The 10,323-nt window shown below is 45.5% G+C and overlaps 1 non-coding gene across 1 annotated transcript; it reads left to right on the top strand.

The window, feature by feature from the left end:
• The first annotated feature begins 881 nt into the window (after positions 1–881).
• Positions 882–1,023, top strand: LOC111727838. Its single transcript, XR_002775291.1, has one exon. It is a non-coding gene; the product is annotated as a U4 spliceosomal RNA (small nuclear RNA).
• The last annotated feature ends 9,300 nt before the right edge of the window (positions 1,024–10,323 follow it).

Raw genomic sequence — 10,323 nt, 5'->3', positions numbered from 1 at the left:
GTGGTCTTCAGGCCAGTAGTGCCGCTGATTTTAAAAGAAAAGAATCCCATAGAAACAGGCTCATGTTACTAGGTGTGATGAGGTTGGCAGGTCCCATCAGGATGAGGTTTCTGTGCCACAGGGAGGTCCCTGTCTCCTTCCATTATGGCTGTGATTTGGACGTCATTAGGCTGCTTACAAAACACTTTAAGTGAGCAACACCATGCCTGCATTTACAATTAGGAGCCAGGTGGAAAATGTTCTTTGCCCAATGACAGAGTAGGGTAGGTCTACAAACTAGAAGCATATTTTGGGAGCAACTTGAAAATATCAAAATCCAAAATGTGAGTGCCCTTTGATCCAGCAGTTTTATTTCTAAAAATGTACCTAACCCACCAACCTAGGAATGGATTGACAAGCTGTGGTATATGTATTCAGCCATTAAAAGAGATGGAGACTTTATATCTTTTGTATTAACCTGGATGGAGATGGAACACATTCTTCTTAGTAAAGCATCACAAGAATGGAGAAGCAAGAATTCAATTCTAATATGAAGGCAGTAGATGAGCTCATACAAGGTAGGGGGGAGTGGAATGAGGAAGTGAGGTGAGGGGAAGAGGGAAGGGCATAAGGGGTCACAGTGTATGACATACCTCTTAAGGGCGGGACACAATTATAAGAGGGACTTTACTTAACAAATGCAATCAGTGTAACTTAATTCTTTGTACCCTCAATGAATCCCAAACAATAAAAAAGAAAAAAATTGCATCTAATACTTGTGCAAATATAGATGTAAAAGGCTCTTTATGACTGTGTTATTTATACAGGAGAAAAGTAGGATATAACCAGGCCCATCAATAGGACATTAAAAAGAATGCGGCTTTAAAAAGAATAAGGTGTACAGCTTTACGCAGTGGCGGTATCATAACCTATGAGGTTTATCTGAGGCATGATTATTGCTAATTGAAAACTTTTCCCAATACCCCGGCCATGATGACTTGAAATATAATTGGCATTGGCAATTTTTGGCAGTCTCTACAGAGACTGAATTTTAAAAAAAGAAGAAAGAGTAAGGTATCAACATGGTATATTACTAAAAAAGAAAAGGAAATTATGGGAGGTGATTTAATGTACTCCTATTTCAAATATACATGTATCTTTTGAATATATTTTAAAAATAATTATATTCATTTTTAAGTCTGAAAGACTACCTTGACTGCCATCAGCATTATCTTGGGGTGACAACATGGGGTTAGGAGTTGGGGAGACCATTCTTTACCTATTATTTTTCCACAATACTCAAGTTTTTTCCATAATAAGAAGAATATGATCCCTCTTGCAATCAGGAAACAAAGCTTAAAAAATAAGACAGATTTGCCAAAGGCCTAATGAGCGTGTGCTCCTGGCCCACCACTCTGTGCCCTGGGTGCTGTGTCCAGGCTGAGGGAGCTCAGCAATAGCTGGACTATGTGTTGGGGCCCAGGGGACTTTGCAGAGCATTTGCAATGATTCCAATGGGCCCCGTAGAGAAGGTTTAGCCAGACCACTTGTTCATGGGAACCTTGTCTCCTAATCCACAGAAGGTGGCTGTGGAGGATGTGAAGAAACAAGACCAGCGTACCACCCAACTCCATTAGGACGGATTAGTGTGGACCTTTTGGATGTATTTGGTTGGTAATATATATCGTCAGGCATGATGGCAAATATATCCTCAAAGGCATGATGAAGAATTAGGAGCTGGAGGTGGGATGGGTTTCCCTCTGTAACACACTGACAAAAGGGATGGGTTTGTTTTTTTCTTCTGTGATGGTCCAAAGCAGTTGTGGCAGGAACAGGCCCTGTATGAGCCTGAGTCTCCCTTTTGCTCTTGACTGTGGACACTCTAGACGGTATCTAGCCAGTCCAGCGGACAGGACCAGGGGCAGGATTTATAAAGAACCCATCTCCATGCTCAAGCCACTTTCAGAGAGGGATGCTGTCATCACCAGCAAACCCTGGCACTTGAGGGTGCCAACCAACCGCTGCCTTTTACTGAGTGCTGTGCCAGGTGCCACACACTTGGGTTCATTGTCCACAGAATGCTCAGGAGGCTGTTGCTATACCCAGCTTCCCAAAATGAGGAAACTGAGACTTGGGGAGACTAAGCATTCTGAGGTCACACCATTGGCAAACGACAACGCTTCAGTTTTGAGGCAGGCAATCTGATTACAAAGTTGATTCTGCAAAACTGAGCACAGCCAGTGCTTAGAGGTAGAACTTTAGGTTCCAAGTTAGACAGTTATCTAGGACAGGGAAGCATAGGTGACCGAGTCTTTTGACTCTCATTTGTGATACATATATATACTGAGGCAGGCCTTTAACTGGGTGCCAGATTAAACAGGTTGTTTTTCGGGTACACTGGTCTTAATTGTGATTTTTCTATGGGCCTCTAGTGGATTATAGGAGGTTGACAGAGTAAAAAGAATACCTGGGTCTGTCACAGCCCAGTCTGGTGTCTGGGCAAGTGATTGAACCTGTCTGAACTTCATTCGGTTCATCTGTAAACTTAAGAACACCTGCTCTGACAATCCCTGGGTGGAAAGGCTCAAATGAGCTATTAATGTGAAAAGGTTTGGCACAGTGTAAACATATACAGGAGAAAGGTCATCTGTTCATCGGTTTGGAAGCTCGAGTAGCTGCAAAGATGTGGTGCCAATCACATCAGTCACTTTATCAGCCAATCAATAGCAGGAGGTTTGGACTCAGAATCCAGATCCAGCTCCAGCTCTGCTTTTACTCTCTACGTGATTCCCTTGTTTTCTTTATCTGTAAGATGGGAACAATGCAGGATTGGAATTCCTGTGTCTATGAACGTGCACTCACATATACACACATACAGCACCTTAGTACCATTCGTAATTAGGAAGATCCTGTGTGCGGCTACTTAGAAAACTTTGCTTGCTCATTTTCAATTGAACAATTCATGACCACTGTCCGAAGGCCCTGTGTTTTCTCCTCCCTTCCTCCTGGGGCCATTCTTGTCATTCATCTGATTTGCTAAACCATAAGCGTGCTTCTGGGGGAAGCTGATGGCACACACACGTGATTCTGTGAGGCCACGATTAGGAGGTGTCTCCAGACGCAGGACTGGAACACCTGCCCCAAGGACAAGAGTCTGTTCTCTTGAATTCTTGAGCTCCCGAATTCCGTGATTAGGAGTTTGAAAGACCTTTAACCAAAAAACAAAAAAACAAATAACCTCCCTTCCCACCGCCCGCACACAACTTAGTGTATTATACTTTCTACTTTTTTATATTGAAATCTCTTCATTTTCCTTTTGGGGTCATATTTGGGCAGGGGTGGGGGTGGCAGCTGAGCAAAAATCCTAAAGCCCATAGCCATCTCAGTGGGCCAAATTACAGGTGGGAAAATGTAATATCTAAGATTCAAAGGACAAGAAACGCATCTAACAAGGCACACACGTTTTTTTTAAGCATTTCTCAGGGCCAGTGTTTTTAAAATCAAGGACAAGGTTATGGAATATTATCTTTAGTTAAATCTGCAGTCAGTCCCTTTGGGGTTTTGTGCTGCTCACCTATTAAATTATAAAGTCTAATTAGCAGAATCCTTCCTCCTGGCCTGGAGGCTTTATCTGAAGGTCCCAACATTCTGTAGCTGTAATCTGTTCGATTTCCTCTGGAAGCATCTGCTGTAGCGTTTCTTCCCTGCTGATGTAGAGTGCATTCTTTTTCTTTCCCAGTGTGTGTCTCGGTGAGAGAGCTGCTAGGGGCAAAGCCTGCTCCTTCTCCAGGAGTTTCAGCTCCGTAACTGTTGGCAGCTCTCACTGAATAGAGAGTCATAACATCCTGGAATTACTTGGCTCACTTATGGCAGGTGGATAAAGGCCTTTGCTTGTTGTGATTATCCAGGGAGGAATATGCGGACGATGGAGCTAATCCTGGGAAACAAACAAAATGCTCAACGCAGGGCAAGTTTGAAAATACAAAAGGAAAGTATGACAAGTCGTGAAGCGATGAGTATAACGTCAATATTTTTAATGAAAAATGTATGGTCAGGAGCTTTCAGACAATGAGGTCATCTAGGCCACAGATGGCGGGGCATTGAACAAGACCCGGTAACAAGGGCGCTGTTTAGTGAGGGTGCTAATGTGGGAGGGCCCGGTGGGCTCTGCTTGGGTTACAGAAGAGAGCATCTTATTGTCAGAATTAGTTTGTTGGCTTGAAAAAGGTGTGACATCCTAGAAGACCAGGCAGATGCCTCCTGGCCCTGTGTTCCTACAGATGTGGTAGGCCCACTGGGTTTGTTAAGGAAGTGTAAAGAGAAAGGGTGGGCTGGAGGCTGAGGCCAGGAAAGCTTCGGAGAGGGGATGGCTGCTGAGCTCCCTGAACTGCACAGCATGGAAGCAAATGGAAAGTCACTACCAGGACACCAGAGGAACGTGGCAAAATCAGCAGTGTTGGCCTCCGGGTTGTGTAGACAGGATGACAATTACAGCAAGTCCCAGACACAGTAAGGAGGGGTGCTTGCTGTCTGACAGTGTGGAGCTGGTTTCCGCCCAACCACCAATTGCATCCTGCACCTTGAGTGCATGAACAGGATGCCCTGTGTGCAGGGGGCTGAGCACACAGGGTGCTGAGTACACAGGGGACTGTATGCAGGGGGTGCATCCTGCATGGGGCCTGCATGCAGGGCCACCCTGCATCCTGTACAGGGTGCCTCCTGCATGGGGTTCTGTGTGTGCAGGGTGCCTCCTATACAAGCTGTCTCCTGCACGGGGTGCCTCCTGCATGGGGTGCCTCCTGCATGGGGTACCTCCTGTGTAGGGGGCTGCCTGCAAATGGTGCCTCCTGCACCAGATGCCTCCTTCTCAGGGGACCATGTGTGCATGGAGTGCCTCTGGCACAGAGTGAGGGTGTGTGGGGTGCCATGCATGCAGGGTGCTGCATGCATGGGGTGCTTTGTGTGCAGGGTGCTGGGTGCCTCCTGCATGCCTCTTGCATGCGATGCCTCCTTCCCAGAGTGCCATGTATGCAGGGTTCTAGGTACATGGGGTGCCTCCTGCATGGGGTGCCTCCTGTACAGGGTGCCTCCTGCACCAGATGCCTCCTTCCCAGAGCGCCGTGTGTGCAGGGTGCTGGGTACATGGGCTGCTTCCTGCACAGAGTGCCACGTGTGCAGGCTGAGATACACTGGGCTTACACACACACCCTCTGCTGTGGTCCAACCGGCACTCTGTGCTCCAGATCTGTCTTTGACTGTCCCACATCTGCTCATTCGCAGGGAGGTGCCACCCCTCCCTGATGCCTCTGCAAACAGCATCCATGTCTCTGAAGGTCTGTTTCAGGCTCTGTGGTAGTTCAGGCAGATTCCCCCCCGCCTCTCAAATCACACAGTGGCTCAGCTGCTGTGTAAAGACAGCCCCAGACATGTGCTCTGCACGGCCACCTCACCAGACACAGTTCCACCACAGAGCTGAGGAGCAGCCACACTGACTCTGGTCACTCACCTCCTAGGGATACTGCTGGATGGAGGGAACAACATCTCCTCTCCTCTGTCTCCATGCCAACAGGGTGCTGACAGGAACAGGTCCCGCCTTCCTCCGGGCTCAGGTGGGGCAGTGGGCGGGGTACCCCTGAGCAGTTCAGGATGACTTCAAGCTGGGCTGGGTCTGTATTCATCCCATCTGACTCAGAGTCCCTTCTTTGTATTGTCCCACTTGGAGGCCAAGTTTGCAAACTCTAAAAGGAAAAGAAATGGATGGCTATCATCTGAAAAAAAATTAACCCTTGGCATTTAATCACAGATGCTAATGTGGCATTTTACTGTTTTAAAAGTGTTTTTACCTCTGCCACTTAAGAGTCACCTCAACTCTGTGAAGTGGGAGAGATAAGCATTGTTATTCAAGGGTCCATTTCAAAACATCTTAGAGTAAATTATAAATTATAAATGTCATACCACAAAAAATAAGTAAGTGAGGTGATGGCTGCATTAATCAGTTCGATTTAAGCATTCCACATTGTATATCAAATCATCACATTGGATCCCATAAATGTGTACAGTTATGATTTAATAAAAAATTAAATTAAAAACATTTTTTTAAATCCCCAAACTTTTGGTCAAGGGTGGTAGCCCATACCTGTAATCCTAGAACACTGGAAGGTTGAGGTGGGAGGATCGCTTGATGCAGGAGTTCAAGACCAGTATGGCAACATATACTGGTCTCTATATCTACAGAGAATAAAAAAATTAACCAGGCAATTATGTGAGCCCAGGAGTTTGAGGTTGCAGTGAGTTATGCAGTGAGTTATGTCCTCTAGCCCAGGCAAAAGAGTGAGACTGTGTCTCAAAAAACAAAAAAAAAAAAAAAAAAAAAGTAGTTTATTGTTACTTTACAGATGAGGAATTTAAAGCTTGGAGAGACTTTTAGGCTCTCCTGGAATTTCTGAAGGCCCCAGAGCTAGTATGAGATGAATCTGGGATACAGACCCAAATCTTAAATATCACTTAATCCTGTGATTTTTCCACTAGACCATTGACAGTGTTAGTCGGGGTTCTCTGGAGAAACAGAACCAATAGGATACACACAAGCACATACGAACACATGTTTCTGCACAGGGGTGTCTGTGTGAATCTATACATGTGTGTGTCTATACATGGATTATTTTAAGGAATCGGCTCATGTGATTATGTGGTGTGGACAGATCAAACTTTTTTTTAAATTAAATCATAACTGTGTAGACTAATGCAGTCATCAGATAGAGTGTTATGGTTTTATATACAATTTGAAATATTTTCACCAAACTGGTTAACATAGACTTCATGGCATTTTCTTAGTTATTGTGTTAAGACATTTATATTCTACATTTAGAAAGATTCACATGTACCCTTGTAAAATGGACCATAGGTGTGGTCCCATCAATCACCCCCCTCCACCCATCCTCCCCCCTCCCCACCCCTCTCTCTCCCTCTTCCCCATATTCTTGGACTATAATTGGGTTATAGCTTTCATATGAGAGCTATTAATTAGTTTCATAGTAGGGCTGAGTACATTGGATACTTTTTCTTCCATTCCTGAGATACTTTGCTAAGAAGAATATGTTCCAGCTCCATCCATGTACAAACTCTTATTTGTAAGGCAGGCCTGCAGGCTGAGACCTTTTTTAATTCACTGCACACTTAAACTTGCAGTTAAACTCCCACAGCACACTTAAATCATGTTGATTAAAAAAAAAGTAAAACAATATATATGCTTATGTGATTTGAACTCTTTTCAAAAGAGTGAAGGCTGCAGTCTTGAGGCAGCATTTCTCTTCTCTGGGAAACTCCAATTTCTGCTCTTAAGACCTTCAGACCTTCTCTTGATTGGAGGAACTCCCCACCCCCACATTATTGAGGTTAATCTCCTTTACACAAAGTCAACTGATTACAGATGTTAGCTGTAGCTATAAAATACCTTCACAGCCATACCTAGGGACTAAATAACTGGGTAGCACAGCCTAACTAGGGCGACATGTAAAATTGATCACCATAGCTTGGAAATCTTCCTGATTTAAGTCTCAGTTTGAGGTGGGGAGAACTAAGACTCAGCGCCCAGAGCAGTGATTTTCAGCCAGTGTGCCACGGCACCCTGCTGTGCTGTGAGAGGCCCTTAGGTGTACTATGAAAAATTTAAATACCATTAATGAAATTATTTTTGAAAGAAGTTCAAAGCACAGTTAGTATATTCTTTTTTTCATTTTTTTTTTTGATCAATGTAATTAAAGTGTGCCACGGAAGTGTAACTATAGGTTCAAGTGTGCCATGAGATAAAAAAGGTTGAAAGACCCTGACCAAGAGGGATAGAAGTGAAACCAAAGATTTACACAACAGTCTGTGTCCCATCACCGGTATGTCTCTTGCAGGTGGGGCTGAACTGTGTTCAGCTATGGATTCCTGGCACCCAGCACGACGCTTGGCTGTGGCAGGCCATCAGTAAATATGTGTTTAAGGAGTATGTGTAAGCCTGTCTTGTTTTCCCACACATGCTGATCACAGAATTAACCGTGACTTGTAAGACTGGTGGCTTCCAGGCATTTCCAGCCATAGCAGGTGTGCTCTGGAGCCCGACTATCAAACATTGAAGCAAAGCATCTCCACTTTCTAGCTGTGCCACCTCAGGCAAGTAACTAGACTTCTCTGTGCCTCATTTTCCTTACCGTAATTGTATCCACTACCTAGGGTTATAGTGCAAATTCATTGAGTTAATGCATGTGAAGCACTTAGCTCAGTGCCCGGCCATAGCACTCCCCAGGAAATATTAGTAGTATTCCCGTTATTATTGACAGGTCTACCCTCAATTCTTCTGCTTTAAGCCCCACCTTCTTCACTTACAGGAAGTCCAGGCTTGTATAGACTCTTCTTCCCCAAACATTGCCTAGATTCCTAGGTTGCCAGGACCAATTAGAAGCAGATTATTTATCTTTATTATCTTAAGGAAAAATCCCTCCAAACACCACTGCAGTCAAGAGTAGCTTAGTGTATTAGTTTGCCGGCTGCCATACACAAAGTACCAGAAATTTATTGTCTCGTGGGTTCAGGAGGTCAGAAGTCCAAGTTCATGTGTTGGCAAGGTTGGCTCCTTCAGAGTACTCTGAGGGAGAAGCAGTTCCACGCCTCTCCCTGAGCTTCTGGCTGCCTCGGGCAGTCCTTGGCTTGTGGACAGCTCTTTCCCTGTGTTTCCATGTCACTGTCCTCCTATGTGCGTCTATCTCTGTGGCCAGATTTCCCTTCTTCTAAGGGTGCCGGTCATGTTGGATTAGAGCCCCCAGTGACCTAATCTTCCCTCGGTCATCTGTACAGATGCTATTTCCAAGTCATGTTATTATCATGAGTGCTGGGGTTAGAATGTCAACATCTTTGGGGGGGACATGGTTCAACCCATAATATTCTGCTTTCATACTGGTACAGTGGGCCACAAACTGTGTTTATGTTCTGATTCCAGGCTAGACCCTTCAACTGATGAACAGATACCTGGCTCCAGACTACACTGTGATTCCGCGCAGAGGAACTCTAGCTAGAGTGACACTGGGCCATGTGCTGTCATTTTAGTATTCACTGTGGTTATTTTAACATTTTAAAAAGATCTTACAATAAGCCCCTTTATTTAGTTGGTGTCACTAGTGCTGAAAGATGGGTTGGAATGAAAACTAGAAATAAAAACCCATAATGAAAGGCCAACACCATGATATGCCATGTTATTACTGTCAGAGGACAGGGCGCTCAGTGGCATACCTGAGATAATGCTCAAGTAATTTTTCACACGGTTGTTGATTCAGGAGCTCTGAGGAGTTATTTCCCCAACTTTACGTGTTGGTCGGTGCAAAAATGAGTGTGGGTTGTGTGGGGACTTCTGGCTTAGTCCCTTGGTGCAAGGCTGTGGCTCTGACTTGGCCACGTGCTGCCCCACATGACTCCACACGCGTGTCTGTCCTGGATGTAGACATGGTTTCACAGGACACCCCTGAAGTGCACAGAGAGTGCACTGTCCCCACACAGTAGGTCTGGTTCCTGAGATACACGGAAGCTAGCAGGAGGCGGGGCTGGAGCAGGGCTCCCTTTGTGTTGGTGCCGTGGCCTCAGGTGGAGAATGAGAAAACCCTCCCACGTCTGCATGATGCTGACTTCAGACCGTGAGGAGCTAGTTCCAAAATTCTCAGAAAGATCCTTCATGATGGGAAAGGACAGAATTTCTTTCTGCCAATCCATTCCCCTGGGTTCTGTTTCTCTTTGAAGTAGAAGTCAAATGCTTGACAAAAAGTTGTCCCAGGGTCTCTGCCTTTTGAAGGTGCTTGGCCAGAAACCAGTTCCCTGACTGAAGTCAGTCGTCCCTTTAACTAGAGATCAAGCCAGACAGTGTGGGTCACTAAAGACAAAGGGTTCAGTCTCCCTCAGGAACAGGTTTGGGGCCAGCTGCTTCTCCCCCACCCCCGCCAGTTCCGTACATGTACCTGTCCACCTTGTCACCCTCTTCCTGCAGGCACGATCAGGCACTTGCCCTTCCCACTGAGTTTGTCTGCAGGAAACCGTAGTGCTGGTGGGGCTCTGGAAGTTTTGAGTTACTGTCAGGCACAAATACAGGTACAGGCAGGACTGGATACAGGAGGCAGGGCAGTGCTGTGGGTGTCCAGTCAAGAACCTGGTACAGGGTGTGTGCTGTGGTGGGAACTCAGTAGCCCATGACAGGAATTGCTTCTATTTTGAGGACCTGTGATGGGCCAGCCCAGCACTGAGTGCTTCACCTGCATTACCTCATTTCGTCCTCATGACATTCCTTCAAGATGAGGGGTACTAGTACTGTTACTGTCC

This window comes from Otolemur garnettii, unplaced genomic scaffold (genome assembly GCF_000181295.1).
Source record: "Otolemur garnettii isolate 467f Iridium unplaced genomic scaffold, OtoGar3 scaffold00126, whole genome shotgun sequence".
In the NCBI taxonomy this organism is placed as follows: Eukaryota; Metazoa; Chordata; class Mammalia; order Primates; family Galagidae; genus Otolemur; species Otolemur garnettii.
Note: the sequence above shows the minus strand (reverse complement) of the source record. Positions and strands in the feature narration are given on the sequence as shown.